Source organism: Typopeltis vanoorti, chromosome 11, assembly GCF_054136105.1.
Source record: "Typopeltis vanoorti isolate ZY-2024b chromosome 11, IOZ_Tvanoo_1.0, whole genome shotgun sequence".
Classification (NCBI taxonomy): Eukaryota; Metazoa; Arthropoda; class Arachnida; order Uropygi; family Thelyphonidae; genus Typopeltis; species Typopeltis vanoorti.
This window is the reverse complement of record NC_143559.1, coordinates 35,347,833-35,366,992: the sequence shown is the minus strand read 5'-3', so window position 1 is coordinate 35,366,992 and position 19,160 is coordinate 35,347,833. Positions and strand designations below refer to the sequence as shown.

Sequence of the window (19,160 nt, the reverse complement as noted above, 5' to 3'; positions counted from 1 at the left end):
TCGATAAATAACAATAAAAAACATCCCTACAAGTTTCGTAAGTCGTATGGCATTCATATGCTATAGGTTCTTGCTTGTAGTCTGGGAGATGAGTATAAAAATAATAATGTAGAAGGCTCTCTTTTCTTTGACTCTCAAAGGTAACTAAAAGTTAAAACACGAAATGAGAAATTATTCAAAATAGTTCGTTCTGTGCAGTTGTCTAACTGTTCATTAAATTAAATATCCGAATGTAGATTCAGTGCAATGCTAAGTTTGAACAATGCTGGAAGCTGTCACGTTGTGTTGTTCACGTTCACGTTGTCCGAGGTCTGACTTGGGTATATTTTTTATCAATGCTGACCAAACTTGGTGTAGAATTACGCCCTGGATTTTGTTGCATTGCATTGGAATTCTAAGCATGTTTGTAGCTTCTTTAAATTTCCTTATGAAACAATTTTTTTCAATGTAAGACATGTTTGTTTTTTGCCAGAGTACATTATGCCGGTGGAAGTTGTATGTGTGCTAAGCCTGATTTGTTTTCTCTTCTTTTTTGCACGTCTTTTTGGTGTTCGTTCATGCGAATTTCCCCTGATCTTCCCGTCTGGCCTACATAGCAGATGCCGCAGGAACAATGAATATTATATACACCTGGTTTTTTTAAAGGATGATGTGGAGTTTTGGGGGATGTAGGGATCTTGAAATTTTTTTTTCAACAGAACTGTGGAACAACATTGACAATATCACATACAACAAAGCTGCAGCGATTTCTGATCAAAAGAAGCGTAATTTAATTTAAAAATTTAATGTACTACTTCACAGAAAAGAAAAACAAAGGAAACATCTAGATTACTCCAAAGTAGTAATTAACCTTTCTTCAAGAGTGCTATCAAGAACTGAAAAAAATCTACTTCTGAAAGGTTTCAATTTTCTCTTTAACGCCACGCTACTTACCAAAAATTGACATTATAGCTCAAATACAGAAAGGAATACGGAATTTGCCTGATGATACATCAGATCTCATCCGTATACAGAGCACAGTATTACTATTATAAAGCAAATTACCACCCAGGAACCTACCTTGCACGGAATACACAGCTCTCAAAGAACTAAAATCAGACGTTATAATTAAGGCGGATAAAGGGAATGCAACGGTAGTTTTGAACTCAGGGATTATAACAAAAAAAATGAAACTCTTCTTGAAGATACTAATACTTATACACCTTTATACAGAGATCCCACCTGGCGATCTCACAACAAAACCAATGATCTAATTAAAAAGATACCCAATTGGATTGAAGAACTAAAAAGAACTCTACAATCAAAACATCCATTAGTTCCAAGAATATATGGTGTTCCAAAAATACACAAGACAGGTATTCCTTTAAGACCGATAGTGGATGGAAGAGACTCTCCTACAATCTGGCAAAAAACCTCACCAGCATGTTTTTCCTACACATAGGAAAAACAACATCTTTCATTAAGAACAGTACAAGTTTTATTGAGAAGGTAAAGGATATAAGCATAGGACCTTCATACATCCTAGCAAGTTTGGATGTAATCAACCTGTTTACAAATGTTCCTAGAAATGAAACAGTGAATCTCCTTGAAGACCTTTTTTTCCTCCGGACATCGTAGAACTTTATAAACATTGCATAAAAAACACTTTTTTCATGTATCAAAATAAATTTTGAGAATAAAAAGGACTGTCTTTAGCTAACCTATATATGGAACATTTTGAAAATAATGCTTTAAACAATTATCATAAAAAACCGAAAATCTGACTACGCTATGTAGACGATATTTTCATCATATGGCCAGGAACAACAGCGGAACTAACTGCTTTCAAAGATAACCTGAATAATATACACAATAACATAAAATTTACTTTGGAACAAGAAGAGCATAAAAAACTTCCTTTCTTGATATCCTAATACCAATCAATGAAAAAGATAATAAATTATCCTTCTCCATCTATAGAAAACCCACCAACACAGGAAGATTTCTTAATGTGGCTTCACACCACTACCACCCCTCGCAAAAGATAGGTTTAATTAAAACCTTGAGGGACAGAGCTTATAATATTTCAAGCACAGAAAAACAAACAAATGAAGAACTTCAACATTTAACACAGATCCTCAAAAAAAATGGTTATGCGAAGACTATCAAAAAAATCCTGAACACACCTCCTACAAACACCTCACAAAAGCAAGATTTCAAGAACACAATCACGCTTCCATATATCAAGAATGTTACAGACAAAATGGCCAAATTACTAAACAAACATAACATCAAATTGGTTTTCTACCGTTGGAAAAAATTTCAAGATCTCTACATACCCCCAAAACTCCAAATCATCCTTTAAAAAAATTAGGTGTATATAATATTCATTGTTCCTGTGGCATCTGCTATGTAGGCCCAGGCGAAATTCGCATGAACGAACACCAAAAAGACGTGCAAAAAAGAAGAGAAAACAAATCAGGCTTAGCACACATACAACTTCCACCGGCATAATGTACTCTGGCAAAAAACAAACATGTCTTACATTGAAAAAAATTGTTTCATAAGGAAATTTAAAGAAGCTACAAACATGCTTAGAATTCCAACGCAATCCAACAAAATCCAGGGCGTAATTCTACACTAAGTTTGGTCAGCATTGATAAAAAATATACCCAAGTCAGACCTCGGACAATGTGAACGTGAACAACAGAACATAACAGCATTCAGCATTGCACTGAATCTACATTCGGATATTCAATTTAATGAACAGTTGGACAACTGCATAGAATGAACTATTTTGAATAATTTCTCATTTCGTGTGTTTTAACTTTTAGTTACCTTTGACCCCTGAAGATGTAAGTCATACCACTTACAAAACTTGTCGGGTTTTTTTTTTTTTTTTATTGTTATTTATCGTAATAAACATGTGGTCCAATTACCGGAATCTTTCTTAGTAAGTAATGTTAATTCAGTTACGAAGTTAACGTAAATCGATTATCCGTCAACACATTTCAACATTTTTTGAATTATGTTTAAAGATTTTTTAAATCAATTAAGTTGCCAATCTATATTTCTAATCTGAAAAATTCAAAATGATCTAAAGAAAATGTTTCCACTTTATAGCGTCATTATTCTAGATATAGATATATCCCTTCCCCTTCGGTCGCACTTCGTCGAAGCCCTTCCACAGGAGTGTGACAACAATTAGAAATAATTCCCTTATTTAAACTCTTGATAAATCCTTCATGTCTTTATGCGCAGGATAGAAAATAAATAAGCATAACCGTGAAAATAATTGATGACGTATCTCTACTGTTTTGTGTGTGTCGTAATATTTTGTATAACTGATTGAGTCAGGTGTCAAGGGCGAAAATGGTAAATGAAAGAAATAGTTTTTATTTTATAGTATAATTTACTAGAATGCTATACAAGTATATATATAGCAAGCTTAATATTTAAAAATTCTAAATTTACTAAAATGTTTTATTAATAAAATGTATGTTGACATTAGTGAAATACAAGAAAGGAATTATGATGGGTTTTTTTTTTTCTTTCCCATTCAAAGTAAATTTGGAAGGCGATCATCACTATTTTCTTACATCGGTCGATGGCCAACACACCTCGATATTGGGTGTACAGTGAAGAAAACAATACCATTCCAACCAAATGTTTTGGGCTTCGTAATGAAATGTATGTTATAAATTTGTTTTATTTATGCTAGCAATTCCTAAAAGGTTGCCGATTTCGTAGAAAACGACATCCTCAAAAGAAGCGAATAGTATATAATTGTTACTCCCGTATACTGTACACCAACTTAAAACGTCATGTAAAAATATAAAAACAAAATATTACTACTGTTCTCAGTTGGTATTATTCATTATCAAGTGAACATCGTATAAAACACAAATCGCATGCATGTAAATCATACGTCCATGTGATAACTTGTTCCGCAATAGTGCACGAGAAATTTCGTACTCAGAAAATGTGAGCCAATTGAAAATAAACGAAATTGTTGTCAGACCATATGGTGGGAAGGAAATGACAAAGTGCGGATATGAAACGCCTTCGTTTTCTGGTATTGCAAAGTTGAAAGCTCTCGAAATGATGCAACTAGTTCTAATACATAATTCGCATTATCTCCTTTGAAGTGCTATTGTTATCAGGTAATTATTTAGGATCATTTTCGCCCACTATTTAATATAATTTAACTTTTTTTTTTCTGTGTATTTACATGTGGTACGACAAATGTACTCGACTGTTCGAAATTTTTTGTTTAATTTCTTAACTTCGAAATGGCGTAAATAAACGAATCGGTAAAATGATGTGGGCACTGTATCAAATCTGAGAATAAAGTGTTGCATAGTTATGCAAATAATTAAATATTTATAGTGATTTATTGGCATTTTCTTCAACATGTTTACTTCACCAATTTTGGTTCATAAGTTTGAAAGAAATGTATTCGCACGCATTTTTTCCCACAGTCTAAGCAACGTTTACGGAGAGATTTAGGTAAGAAATATATGTATAATTTCGAGTGTTTAATTGCCTTTACTATGACATTTACTACTGCTACCACCGGTAGTTGTACTCCAAACATGGGGGCGGGGTCGTTAAATGTTGCATACTTACAGGCGAAGAATGAAAGTATTTCGTGAAATGGGAGATGTAAAATGTCACATCACACGAAAAGCTAAACCATTTTGTAATAAAATTTAATTTTCATGTCAAAATATGAACTTGGATTACAATTTCTAAACAATATTCTAATTGCTGTGCTGAAGTCACAAAAAATATAAATATCGAGTAATTAAGGATAAAACCATGTATTTGCATGATATTTTCCGTGCAAAAATAAATCGATTAAAGCATCTGGGAGAGGATGGTAGGTCAAGAAGTATTTCAGTTAAACAAAATGTTTAACATTTTTGTATTTACATACCCTGGGGGAACTAGAAGCAGCACAGTTTTTCTTCCCGTCAAGAAATCAAAACACAATGTAATTTTTTTTGTCAAGAACAGTGGCGACCGGTGAAAATTTTAAGTGGGGGTGCTGCATATACAAAAAAAAAAAAAAAAAACCTTCCTAATCAGTAACGAATTTATTAATAAATAAATCTACATATTAAAAATTGCTTTATTAAAAATATTTCATCCTCACCACGAACAAACACCAATAATAAAAGTTTCGTATCAATAAGCAATATCGGCGTTAGATCGCAGTGCATTTGTTTCGTGTAACGATAATTGAAAAAATATAATTCTTTACATATTTTCAACAGTGACACTCGTCATAATTCAGCCTTGTATCTATAATAAATAAATATTTTATTTTAACAAAATAAAATAAGTAACGCACCAACAATAAACGTTTCATATCTCACAGAAATAACGTGCGTAAGGATACTAAAGATACACTGCCTTTTGGGCAGTGTGGGAATGACGTAACGTGCAATGACAAGCGCAAACGAATATCGGCGTTAGATCTCAGTGCTTCAGTTTCGTAATCTAAAGCATTAATCGAACAATTCCAATTACAGTATTAACTATTCAATCAATGTCAAAACATAAGCTGCAACCTTTAACATATTGTATTGCATTTATATAATGTTGTAAGCATTGTTATTATTTATAAACACAAACAAAATTTAAATTTTTCATTTTTTCCTTGGGGGTGCTGCAATGTCTCAGTGCTCATCTTGGGCCACCACTGCAGAACAACCTGTTTGTTATAAAGGCTGCTCAGCAAATTGCCACACTGCTGCTCTATTAAAGATCAAACATTTCAAAATTGCAGAGAATCCAAAACAAATGCCTTAGGATGCATCGTGGTACATCAGAAATTCATCGATTAACCGAGAAACCAGAACTCCATACATCTTCTCTTTTCTTCGTGATCTTGCAGAAAAATTCTTCGTGAAGTCAACTTCACATTCAAACCACTGTCAATTACAATGAAGCTGATTACTACAAACACAAAACACCGAAGGTTATTCTTCTCTCAACTGATCATAGCTAACACAACTTCCCCCAGAGGGCGAGCTTAATTGCTCTCAAATCTCCCTTTCCCAAACAACTCTCATTACAGATAAAGGGGAATATGAAAAGCACTAGTGCTTCACCCATCCTGTCAGTGTGTTCCTCAGGGCTCGCTTATATCACCTGTCCTTCCTCCTACAATAAATGACCTCATTGATTTATAATCCTGTAATTTTGATGATGGTGCGCTACATTCATTTTACTCAAGACAGTCCATGAGGGGTGTACAAGCATCCCAAACTAGCTCCTCTTTCCTCCTAAACGCAGGCTCTATATACTGCTTACATTTGGGATAATTCACTGATAACTGATAAAATTTAAGACGGTAGTTCGGTTAATCGATCCATCGCTCATTCTTCACTGTCTTCTTTACCGATACTTACGTAAACGCTATTTCACGTAAGTGGCAACTTATTTCCTCTCCCTTCCAATTAAACCTACACTTAACGAGGGCAGTAGCTGCTCATCACTTGCATCTCAACTGTTTTCCAATTCCCAATAAGTATTTCACGAAGACTATTCTGGCTATTCAAAAATAATACCAGCAGATTCCTATTTTAACTTCTGTCCACATACGATATGAACTTGTTACAGGTTCTGACACTCTACCCCCCCCCCTTCCTTCAAATCTCTCGATTGCTATTACATTACAAAACCAAAAGGCTTGATCCACTGCTGCCTGATTTATGGCTCTCATACACCCGATCTGTGCTTATCGTATAACGAATGTTGTGTATATTCTTATTGTGTAAAAGATATTAACCTGCACGCAATAATGAAACAATGTCGTCCATAGGGTTTCAATGCCGAAAAAAAAAAAAAAAACTATCGGCGGAACCAAGTGTAAATGATCACTTGGATAGTATAACACCAGGGCAACTCCATGCAAAGGTGGAGCAAGATCCCTCACTAACTTTAATATTCTTTCATAATGTAAAACCCAGCTCTAAGAGATGTAAATGTATTGTTTTACATTATGAGAATATGTCAGTACCCAGACCGATTTCAACCTTTTTTGAGGTCTCATCAGTGAGTAGGTAGACCTGGAATGGAATATCAAGACTTGAACTTGAACTTAATTGGTTGATGGACTGAGTCCTTGACTCTTTATCCCTTCATCTGGATTTTAGATTGTGGGTGATGAGATTATTGTGGGTAATTTACCCGCTCATTGTGAGCATTGAGGCTGTATCAGCTTTCTCTTGCGATGGAGGATTTCGGTTTTTTATGTTTGAAACGATCTGAGGGCTTGTAGTCCGCTGCCTGTCGAACTAACTGATTTGGGTAATTATCCGTGATTGTGAAGGAATATCAAGACTTTAAGTGGACAGAAACTTACATAACTCTACTATCGCATTGCCGAAGTGGTGTACTATATATTGTTAAATATTGTTAACTACAAAGATAATAAGCCGAAAGGTTATTTTACCGGTGAATTTGTTAATTAAGAGGGAGATGTTGAATCCCGTTTTATTTTATAGCCGGGTATACCACTTCGGCAATGCGATAGTAGAGGTATGTAAGTTTCTGTTCACTTAAAACCTTGATATTCCAGGTCTACCTACTCACTGATGAGACCTCATCAGTGACATATTCTCATAATGTAAAACAATATATTTATATCTCTTAGGAGCTGGGTTTTACATTATGAAAGAATATTAAAGTTAGTGATGGAGCTTGCGCCACCTTTGCATGGAGTTGCCCTGCTGTTGTACTATCCAAGTGATCATTTACACTTGGTTCCTCCGATAGTTTTTTCGGCATTGAAACACTATGGATGTCGATGGATTTCGACCCGAGTTTCGTACCCGGCTATAAAAAAACGAGATTTAACATCTCCTCCCTCTTAATAATGTCGTCCATTTTCAGGACATCCTTTATAGGACTTGTGACAGGCCAAGAAATATTTAAACTCTCCATAGTATGTTCTCCACACGTGCTTCAGGCGGGTGTAAGTATCAGTACGTGTAACCACTAATTATTCCAAGTGACGTCATATCTGTACTACAGAATGTTAAGAGGAATTATTCTCTGCTACATGGAACATTCGCTGCTTTTACATGCGGAAAGCAGACGATAAGAACAAACTCGCTTCCTTTTCCGTGCGCCTGAATTGAATGTTATAGATATTGCATCTACCAAGGCAATTACTTTCTTAGCAGATTAGTTTTATTTCTAGATATATTACTTACAATGTTATTTTAAAATATTATATATTTAGTGAGCAAGAAAAAAATACTTTAGAAATTTTTCTAATGGCGATATTAGGAAATTTAAGAAAAGCTTGACGCTATATATATATATATATATATATATATATATATATATATATACACACACACACACACACACTAAGATTATTATTTCAAAACTGACTTCTGCATTAAGTATTATATTCGAAATATGCGATGTACTAATTTTTATGAATATTTTCTTAAAAATCTTAGTGAGCGGCAAAATCTAATTTATTAACACTCAGATATTTCATTTAACAAAGAGCAAAATGCCACTCCTATATGGTGATTAGGAATACGATAATGTATAGAAGGTAGCATTGCTTTGTAAGGTTGGTAGAGCCAGGGCTGTGCCAACCCGAGGGTACAAGGGTGTTGCACCCAGGCGACAACATTGATAGGGCGGATTTTATGTAGCTAATATCTATTTTGGATTATACAATGCAGTATTAGGGGCGGCCGATCAAAGTTTGCACTCAGGCGGCAAATACCCTTGGCGTGCCCCTGGGTAGAGCCTCTGCTACTAATCACACAAAAAGTTAAGCAAGTTTGAGCGCAGTTAATAGTTGGAAGGTGAAGAATCGTTCGATGCTGTTGGCACACTCTCCCTGGATGAGTCTTTGGACTCCCTGGAGGTGTCACATAATAATAATAATGGAAAGTAAAAAATACGTGCTTTTATTGTTTACGAAGTTTAAATTTTTTTTTTTTTTTCTGTTGTCAGTTAGTTCTTTTCGGTTAAATTTTTAATTTTTTTTTTTTCTTTTATGAAGACAATTTTTATTATGAGGAAGGTGTTCTTTGGTTTTAACCAACAAGTTAATTCAGAAATGAATCGATGTACGTGCAATACCGAATAGTTCTTAGGTCCGTTTTTAAGATTGGTATGTGCATGCGTTATTCCTTGGTTTTGGCTAGACAGAATTGGTCGGCATTCAATATTCCTAGGAAAAACTGTCGAGGTATTTACACAAAATTCTCTACAGTATACAATAAAAGTACAAGAAACGGTTACTGCCAAAAAAAAGGATATATGTAGAATTATAAGATGAGTGGCTTGGGGAAGCTCTCTAGCCAACTGCATCAATACGTTGGATAGATGAGCTGTGCAGAAAACATTTTTACAGTGCGTGGGAATTCATATAACTGTATACCAAGAGTTAAGTGAGTAAATAGTGGAATGGATGGACATTGAAATCAAACAAGTTGTGTTGGAAAATAAAATATTATGGAGGTACAAGACAATTGGTGGCGATTAGACTCATCAGGAATATAAAGTGCAGGATAGGAAGGTGACGAGCATGGCAAAGAAAGAAAAGGTGCAGTATGAGGGAAGAATATTAGCTGGTAAGGCCAAGATTAATTCAAGGGAATTTTTTCGCTTTATAGCAAGCAAGATTGAGAATAATTACGGTCATGCATGCAGAGTGACTGCTGCAAAAGATATAGTGGAATTATTGAATGACATTTCATCAGTGTATATTATACTAGCGTAAATGATGCTGTGCAATATGTAGAATGAGGCAAGTATTAGGAGAATTAAATGTGAAAGAATCAGGTGTATTAACATCTGAAACACCTCTGATCTGAGCCCTTGACCTGGTTATTTAATGAAAGTCTTGCATTGGGTAAGATTCCTAAGGAGTGGAGAGAAGGCGAAATAGCACAACTCCACAAGCATAGTTCGAGGACAGAAGTTTCCAATTATAGACCAGTCTGTATAACGGCAGTTACAGTCAAAATATTAGAGAAGTTGGTTACGAATAGAATACAGGATTTCGTTGATGGACATATGATTCTTTTACTTCCAAGGTATAAGAATCATTTAGGCTGCTTATTTGTATAAGGTAACGAGTAAGTTAGATAAGGGAGAATCATATACAGTGATATTCCTGATTTGCAAAACCATTTGGTATATTACCACATAAGTTAATGTACAAGCTGCAGAGGAATGGATAGTATATTGGTTAGATGAATCGGAGATTGGCTCTTTGAACGACCCTAGCAAGTTGTGTATGATGAAGCAGTGACGTGCCTCATGGTTTTGTGCCTGGATCCCTGCTATTTAATTTGTTTGGTAAATGATATGTGGATTGACTGGGGAGTTTCAGTTGTTTGTTGATGAATGCAAAGTTGGGAAGAATTAAAAGTAGCGCTGTTGATGTTAATTCCCTTCGGAAAGATTTGAATCGACTTTTGACTTTGTAGTTTTAATATTAAAAGTGGATGAAATTCGGGATCTGGGAGTGATGATTGACAGTAGATTGAAATTTAAAAGACATGCTGCAAAGACTGCACATCGATAATAAGAAGTACACTGTGGCATGCAGGGATAAGGAGGTAATTGGGCCACTATATAAAGCACCGGTCAGACCATACTTGGACTATTGTGCTCAGAATTTGTTACCTAGATTTTACTGTGATGTGGAAACAATGGAGAGAGAGAGTGTTCAGACGACTGAATAAGACATCAGAACTCTTGAATGCTAGCTAGGGTGATAGTTTTAAAGGAATTTTGATTGCAAAGTTTGTAGACGTTTAATCTGGTGAGGGGTTCTTGTCGGATTAATCCAGACGGGGCTATAAAATGAGTAGAAGGCAGAAAGAGGAAGAAACAAAGGCCATCACTGGAAGTTGGGTAAAAATATGAAGAAGGGTGTGAAAAGTAAAATTTTTACATGTAGAATTGTGGGCAAATAGAACACATTAGTGTAATAAATTTTTAATGCAGGGAGTGTTAAGGATTTTAAGAGTCAGTATGATAAATATGTTGTCAGCTGAATAAGACTCCCATGACGAGTCTGCAACTCCATAGAGTATGTAATAATAAATTTAAGCTTAAGGCTGCATGTTTAATAAATTAAAAAAAGCTTAAGGCTGCATGCTGAAAATAGAGCCTTTGTTACATACCTCCCCAATTACAAGTGTATATAATATGGTTTTTAAGATGATCACAACCATAAAGCTCACCTTTCAAAAGTACATGGTCAGCTTAGCTCAGTGTTTGATGACCAGCTTTGAACATTCTTACTTTATCCAGAATTCTGTAAGACTAAAAGAGATAAATACAGCATTGAAATGCCAGTGATATTATGCTCAAATTATCCCAATTTCACGTGATACTTTGGGAAAATAAGAATTTTACGTATCTTAATTCAACGATGCCTGTGATGTCAGTTGTTGACCTTATCCAAAAAGGTTTCAACATATCTAAGTAGTCTGTTTGCTTTCACTCATCGCTGTTGTTATATCCCACCTCTAGCAGAATACTCGAACAACTCAAATCACTTCTGAGTGGTCCTGGAATCCTTAAATGACAAGTCTTGACAATCACTGAAGGCCTCTTCAAGGACCATTATAAACTTCATTATACCTAAATATCGTAATTGCAATAGCTTTATCACAATTCAATAAAATTGAATTAAAATTTGGTTTTTCCTCTCTCCTGAAAATGGTGTATTTTTGAGTTGTGACAGAACTCTTCTAGAAATGCGATATGATCACCGAGTTATCAGAAATTAAGAATATGTTTAGGTCAATGAAAATTAACTGGAATCAGAACACTAGTACCCAGAACAAATACTTCAACTATTACACAAAGAGACCAATACAGATTGCTTTATGTTTACTAGGGTTCCCCAGAATGACATAAAATGGCTTATGTAAACATTCAAAGATTAGGAAATACAGAAGCCGCCAGTTCCAATAATTTTTTTTCATTTAGGCTGTCGCGCAGGGACCGTCGCACAAGTCTCTTCCACTTATTATCAGAGACAACGCGCTAACGAAGTGTTTTGTATCAGTTGCGAGTGATTTTTTAAAGTTTTAAATTTGATCCCACCAGTACGTCAGAGAATGATACAAAGATCGGTGTAGATATTAGGAAACTTATAAAGCGTCGCGAAATGTGAAGTAACATGGCTAAGTGAATTAAATGAGACGATGTATTTTTTATGTGCAATTGTATTTTCAGTTGGATAAAAATACGTAACTTCTCATTTTGAGAACTTGTGTGTGTGTAGTTTAGGCACTTTTTTTCGAAAATTACGATTCATTGCCAGGCAAAACGATCTGCTACCCACAACACATAACTTGTATAGTTAATAGCAGTTAGTATACTCGTACATACAGTCAGTCCTGGACTTACGACCGACATCCTATGAATAAGTTCATGTCGTTTTTAGTGCTGCCATAAAGCACCTCCGTAGCGCAATTGGAAGAACAACGGTATATTGCGCCCTTCGATTGGAATAGGCCTAGGTTCGATTCTCGTCGCGACAGGAGGAATCTTTAACTGGACGATTTCAATCGAAGGTGAGTTAGCCGATCTCATACAGTGGTAGCAGGGTTTTTTCTCCCGGAAAATCGAGTTTTTCATCCCGCATACAGTCAAATCGGCCCTTATGAACACACGCAATTTACAGACAAAAAAAAAATACTAGTTGTGGTGGAGGTGGGCGGTAGATGGCGTTGATAGAGATGATTCGTAGTAGAGGTTCGGTGTAGTGGTTGAGACAGTTGTAGGTGTCCTCCCGCAATGAGTCTTCGGACTCCTTGGAGGTGTCACGAATAATAATAAAATAATAAAAAAGAATAATAATAAAACTTCGACCGTAGTTTGTTTGGCTTTCAGTTCTGCGAGGCAAAGTAAGAATGATTTTTAATGAATTCCGTGACAGAACCATGAAATTGCTTTTTCGGGATCCAGTGTTAATGCGACACAGCACTGTGCTCATTCCTTTGGGTATTGTCTATGGCTGCTCTCATGCCACACGCGTGGGATGACTGATGTTGCACTAAGTTGCCACCGTTGTCGCTCGCAGTGTACTAAAGGTAACCTTCGTATAACGCGGATGTTAGGTTCCACAAAAATTTCGCGTTATGCGAAACTTAGATCACATAGAAAAAGTACGGTTATGTTCCGAAATCGTTTTTTTTTTTTTTTTTTAAGATTATATAAACAATGACATACAACAAAAATATGTTTTTATTTAATTCAGGTAATTCGTGTAAGTTAAGAAAACATATAAACTATGAAAAAAATAGTATAAAATTATTAAAAATTATAAATTGTACATAAACTTCATTGCACATAAATGCATAAATGTTTTAGGCAAAATGAAATAAAGTGTATATTTTAATCGTCATCACCGTCTTCAAAACTAACATTTCGTAGGTGTTCTATATTTATGAGTGGTCGGACGTCGTCATCACTTGAAATCTTTTGGACATTATTTGTATAATTCTTATTGGATACTTTGGCAGGTTTAGTTATCAAGAAGTCAGTAATAAGATCTTGCTTACCACTATACTGCAATTTTTTATTAAGTTCATAATACGGAGCTAAACAAATATCCAATTGTCTCGTGAATTTTTCGGAGCGCCCCAGTGAGTGATTATTATCCATAAAATAACTTACTTGCCGTGTCCAATCCTTCTGCTAATTTCTTTAAACTGAATTCTTTAACGGATTCATCACGATCAGAATCTTTGGCAGAACTTTCCTCGCCATTTGGTTCGACGTCATCTATTAATTGTCCCAGTTCCTCATTTAAATCTATTTCCCCATCAATTAATTCACTATTGAAGAGATTGGAGCACTTATGAAAAAGTTCGCGAAGGTCAGGGCTCATGTGCTGATCGAAACCGAATGTATCTTCAGTCTTGTTCATTGTTACCTTGGCAGTTTACAGTGGGTGGGTTTATCCCTATTAACAAACGCGAATATCGCAAAAGCGCTCTAAGTGGCCATTACTATTCAAATATTTTTTTTACATAAAAAAAAAACATTATATATTGTATGTAACTCAAAAAATAAAGTGTTCAGCTTGAGATTAACACACTTATGATTTTTAATGCGCTTTCCTGGCAGAAAAACGAAGACAATTTTCAACAATAAATACTTTATACGGTAAACAAAGTAAAGTTGATTTACATGCCCCTAATATAAATTCGCTAATTTTAACTGAACATGCGCGATACGGGCAGACGCAAATTTAACTTAAATAAAATTTTATTTTTAAGTCGCACGTTGAAAAATATATGAAAAGATAAAGGGTTACTACAGTTTGTAGAGCGTCTTATATCGAAACTGCGTTGTATAAGTATCGCGTTATATGAGGGCTACCTGTACTTACTGTTTCGAGTGCCACTTATTTCTTATAGGTGAATATTGGTACATATTTCTTTATTTATATTCCGTAGCTCGGAAAAGCGCAATTTCTGAGAGGAAATGCGTGTAATCTCATTGTATATTAGTCTTTATTTGTTGAGCATTTGCAATCAGTTTTGTTGAATTCTGAACCTAGTAAAGCGTAATTGCTTCTTAAAAAAATAATTCCATATTTTTCAAAGATAATTCTAATTTTCATAGATAGGTTTGTATTTGGTTAATAAACACGCGTAGATTTTGTCAGGGTCGTCGCCAGATTAGATTGCGCCCCTTGGCAGACAATTAAATATCGTCTCTGATGGATTATAAGATAAAAATATAGGAAAATCTCCAATTGCTATCTTGTTTTTACTACAAGAGAAACGTTAATACAAAACGATTACATAATAATATTAATTAAATGTTTGCTCTACGGGGATATCGCACAATAAAAACTGTTTATAACTCTTCTAAATTTAAATTATTATTACTATTATTACGGGCAACTCCAGGGAGTCATTAGACTCATCGAGGGAGGCCCCAAATCATATTCATCACAACTATTCGACATTCATACAGTATCTATCATACCTCGCCTTAAACTCATTCACTGTCACAGCATCCACCACAGACTCAGGGAGTGCATTCCACTCATTCACTACTCTAAAAGTAAAGAACCCAGCTCTAACACCTTTTACTAACCACACTTTTGCCCAGTTTCCATGGATGTCCCCTAGTCCTCCCCAAACCAGCCCTGTTCTCAAAAATATCTTCTGAATTAATTTTATAGAAACCCTTCAGTAATTTGAATGTCTCAATCATACTCCCCTCCTCCGCCTATCAACCAATTTTTGCAACCCACAAATCCTCAACCTGTTCTCATAAGGTTCATTCCACAGACCTGCTATCATCTTGGTCACTCGCCTCTGGATCCTCTCCACCTCCTCCCCATCAAGAAGAAACCTAGGTGACCAAATCTGGGCAATTATAAGCAATACCCGCATCTATCGATATAGTTGCTAGACCAACCAATCTTTCTTGAGTCATTGCTGTTAGCAAATAATTTTTAATCAGTTTAAACTTGGAAAAACTTCTTTCCGCACATGCTACGCTAACAATTCCTGTTAGCAGTGACGGTGCCTATCGCAATTATGGCTGAACGAGCGCCCTTATTAAAACTTGACGGTACTGGATTTTTTTTTTTTTTTTTTTTTTCCCATCTCATAAGTGCATAGCTTCGATTTTACCTCTTTGCCCGCAAAGCCTATAATACTTAATATCCACTTTTCTCAGAAAAGTTTGACATCTGCTATAGAGGATCATTTCATCCCAGTACTAAATTACTGATTAACTGAAATATAGAAGTTCGGTTAATTATTGTTTTCTAATATGTCCCGAAACAGATTCTGGCTATATCATTTTGGTTTCAATGCAAGACTGTCACGATTCTCCCAAGAATCGTCACCCCAAATACAGCACAAGACAATTTGTACCTTCAAAGTATATTTTTTTTTTACTTCCATCGTTGAATAATAAATTCTAATGGCGACTGCACTCTCCACTCTATGGACACTTTTTCGTCTGTTAGTTTTTAGTAGTATTATATATCTAATATCTAAGTGAAAATAGCCAGCAAGCGAAAATGTCATTCTTCTGGTGGTGTGCAAAAGAAACGCCAATTTAGGAAAGAATGTGTAACATATATATGGTGACTTACTACTGGACTGTTGAAACCATACCTAATCGTGAGTAGAGAATTGCGAGTGTGTGTCTTCAGGAAATACAAAGCATTAGGGGAATTTTTTTAGGCCAAATTTTGTAGTAGTTAATGGCGCTTGAATCAGCGTGCAGTGATTCTCCCAGTTTGGATTTAACGTTATTAGCACAGGAGATCTACTGACCACCAGCTATTCATAGGTTTAAATTACAATACTAACTTCTGCACCCCAATTTTCAGATTTCTTGCAGTATGACAAACATTATCATACTGATACCAAACTTAATTACCGTAGGAACTTTTAACTATAGACAACACAGCTATCTCAGTAGGATGAGCAAATTAGTCAAAAATAGATGGTGTCAGTGGCAGAATCATTAAAAATGGAGACATCAGGAAGGAACTTGATAACATTCAGGAATGTATGAGCGAATTACTGAAGTAGATATAGTCAGTTAAACAGAACAGAAGAGAAATGGTTATCAAAACCATTTCTCTCCACTATAGAAAGGAAGAAGGAAAAAAACTTCATTTCATGTAAAAACACATTGAATGTAGTTTCTGTGATTTTAAATTAGATTCCAGAATGCAATTTACACTGACTTATTTTCTTAAATACTGGAAGTTTCTAGTAATGGTGCCTTTTCAGTATATTTCACTAAACTTATATAGCTGAAGATGATTTACTTCCAAAAATAAAATTTTAGCATAAGTTGGTTTATTTATGTAAACTAAAAGAGAAAGGAATCCTTGCAGAAATAGATCCAGGAGACAGAAAGTTCTAGGTGGGTTGGTGTAAGTATTAGTGCTTTAGAAAACAAATATGATACCTACAATGTTAGTTCTGAACACATAAGACTAATTTGGAGGAAAACTACTGACAAGTTATATACGAGAAAATTTCATATCTGTCCCCCTTGAGGACACATATCATGAATGTTAATATTTTCAGCCTTATGTAGTGTTTGAACTGAGAAAAAACTAGTACCAAATTTTAAAATTATAATTAGACCATAAAACTGATGCATATATAGTTTTTAATAAGTGTGTAAATTTATTTAACAGCTATAGTCATTTTTTTTATGGTTGTTTTACAGGTGAATTTGGCTGGATCACTTAAGACATGACTGGATCTATTATTAATGCAAAAGCCCATCTCATTCATGAGAAACAAAACAGATGGCCATGGGCTGAGCTTTTCTTCATATCTGTAGCATTTTCTTTCTTCTTAACTCTTACTGGAATAATAATGATTCTTCTGTTCTACTTACTCGAGGATGGAAATAAGTCTCTTGCCAGCATGTATGGAATTCCAACAAATGTAATAGGCTTTATGTTTCTTGGAATAGCATTTATTCTTGTGCTTATAGCTTTAAAAAGTGCAAAGTTTACAAAGAAAAAAAAATACATTAAAGAGAGAGAAAAAAAGAATAAGCAAAAGCTTGTTGTTGAAGAAAATCATGGCACCAAACATGAGCATATTCTTGATGATGACAGTACAATAACAATAACGTCATTGAGAATGAATGAATGTGCTTAAATGTTTAAGTAACTCTTTGCAAATGTTAAGCAGGATGTAATAAATTTAACGTTGGATATCACTTGTTTTTTTAGTGTTTTAATACCAGTCAGTTTTTTTTCTAAAATTGGTATAACTACTTGAATAATTATGGATGCAGCAAGTTATATTTAATAATTAGTTGGCGTTTCTTATTTATGTAATAATAAGTGCTGATTCTGTATTTTAGAAGATTAGAAATAATTTTAGAACATAGCTTCTCAGAAGTGGCTGCATTTTCTTTACAACTCTACCCAAGACACTACCTCCCTTATCATTCCCTCAAACATCAAGTTTGTTCTTGTAATCTCTTGTGCTTTGAAGAAATCGGAAGTCAACTTTACTAAGAGATGAATCATTTGTTTCTTAAATCAAACAGGCACATCATTTTTTTTGCAGCTTTAGGAAAAGGAAGAAAATATTGTGCAGAAGATTCTACTTTAGAATAAAGTGAAACTAAAAAAACAAACGGTGGTAGTCTACAATTTTGAATTACTCCCACTCGTGTGGTTGTCACTTGTTCTATACAACAATTATTGAACTTTTTTTCTTTTGAAATGTTTCAATATTCATTTTTAAGACTTTCCCAAAATTAAGACAAATTACACATGTATTTACAATTCTGGAATATCTTATGCAAAATCATACAATGTACGTTTTGACACTAGACTCCAATAAATAAGAAAAAAATCAAATCTGGAACGTGGTGAAACATTCATAGCATAGCTGCACATGTTTAGTTATCTCTTGACTTTCTCTGAAAAGTAACTGTTAATTTGCAAAACTAAATTGCATTTTTCTTTCAAAATTCCAGTATAATAACATGACAAGAACTAGGTAAATTTCATTAATCTTAATGTCCAACTAGTTTTGTGTGCCAGCAAAATATACTGTCAGGAGCACTTCTTATTTTTTTATAAGAGTATATAGCTAGATGTAAAGCATATCACAGTAACCAATAAAAAAAAAAGTATGAAAATTAAACAGTGAATATAAGAAAGGCTGATGTACAAGCTGTTATTACAGTGTTTTAGAGCATATATCAAAGCTAAGGTCTGCAAATTTGAGAATTAGATGAAACAGTTTTAATGGTTTGTTTTATACTGAATGGGAATGCATAATGTTTTGGAAATTTAAAATTTTTGACACGAGTTATGTTGAATATAGTTTTTTTTGTCACGGCACTGGATGTCCCTCATTGGTTCTGTGGAAAGGTAAATCAGATCGATTTGATTTTCTTTTTGTTAAATGTCATGAAATAGCTTTCTCTGGAATGTTCCATTTGACTAACATAATAAATGCTGCAAGAACTTGGCTTGTAGAGGGGAGGATGAAATTTCAGAGGCCACATGAATCTGGAGGACTTGTATAATGGAGTGAAAGTTACTCTTATGTCATGACTTTGGAGAAACCAAGAAAACATGATGCATGTAAAGGGTGACCACACTTGTACCCATATCCACTAACAGGGGTATCTAAAGGGAA

The 19,160-nt window shown here is 34.7% G+C and overlaps 1 long non-coding RNA gene across 1 annotated transcript; it reads left to right on the top strand.

Moving 5' to 3' along the window:
• Positions 1–4,018: 4,018 nt before the first annotated feature.
• LOC150101436 (uncharacterized) lies at positions 4,019–17,892 on the top strand. Its single transcript, XR_016549068.1, has 2 exons — positions 4,019–4,142; positions 17,215–17,892. It is a non-coding gene; the product is annotated as an uncharacterized LOC150101436 (long non-coding RNA).
• Positions 17,893–19,160: the final 1,268 nt, after the last annotated feature.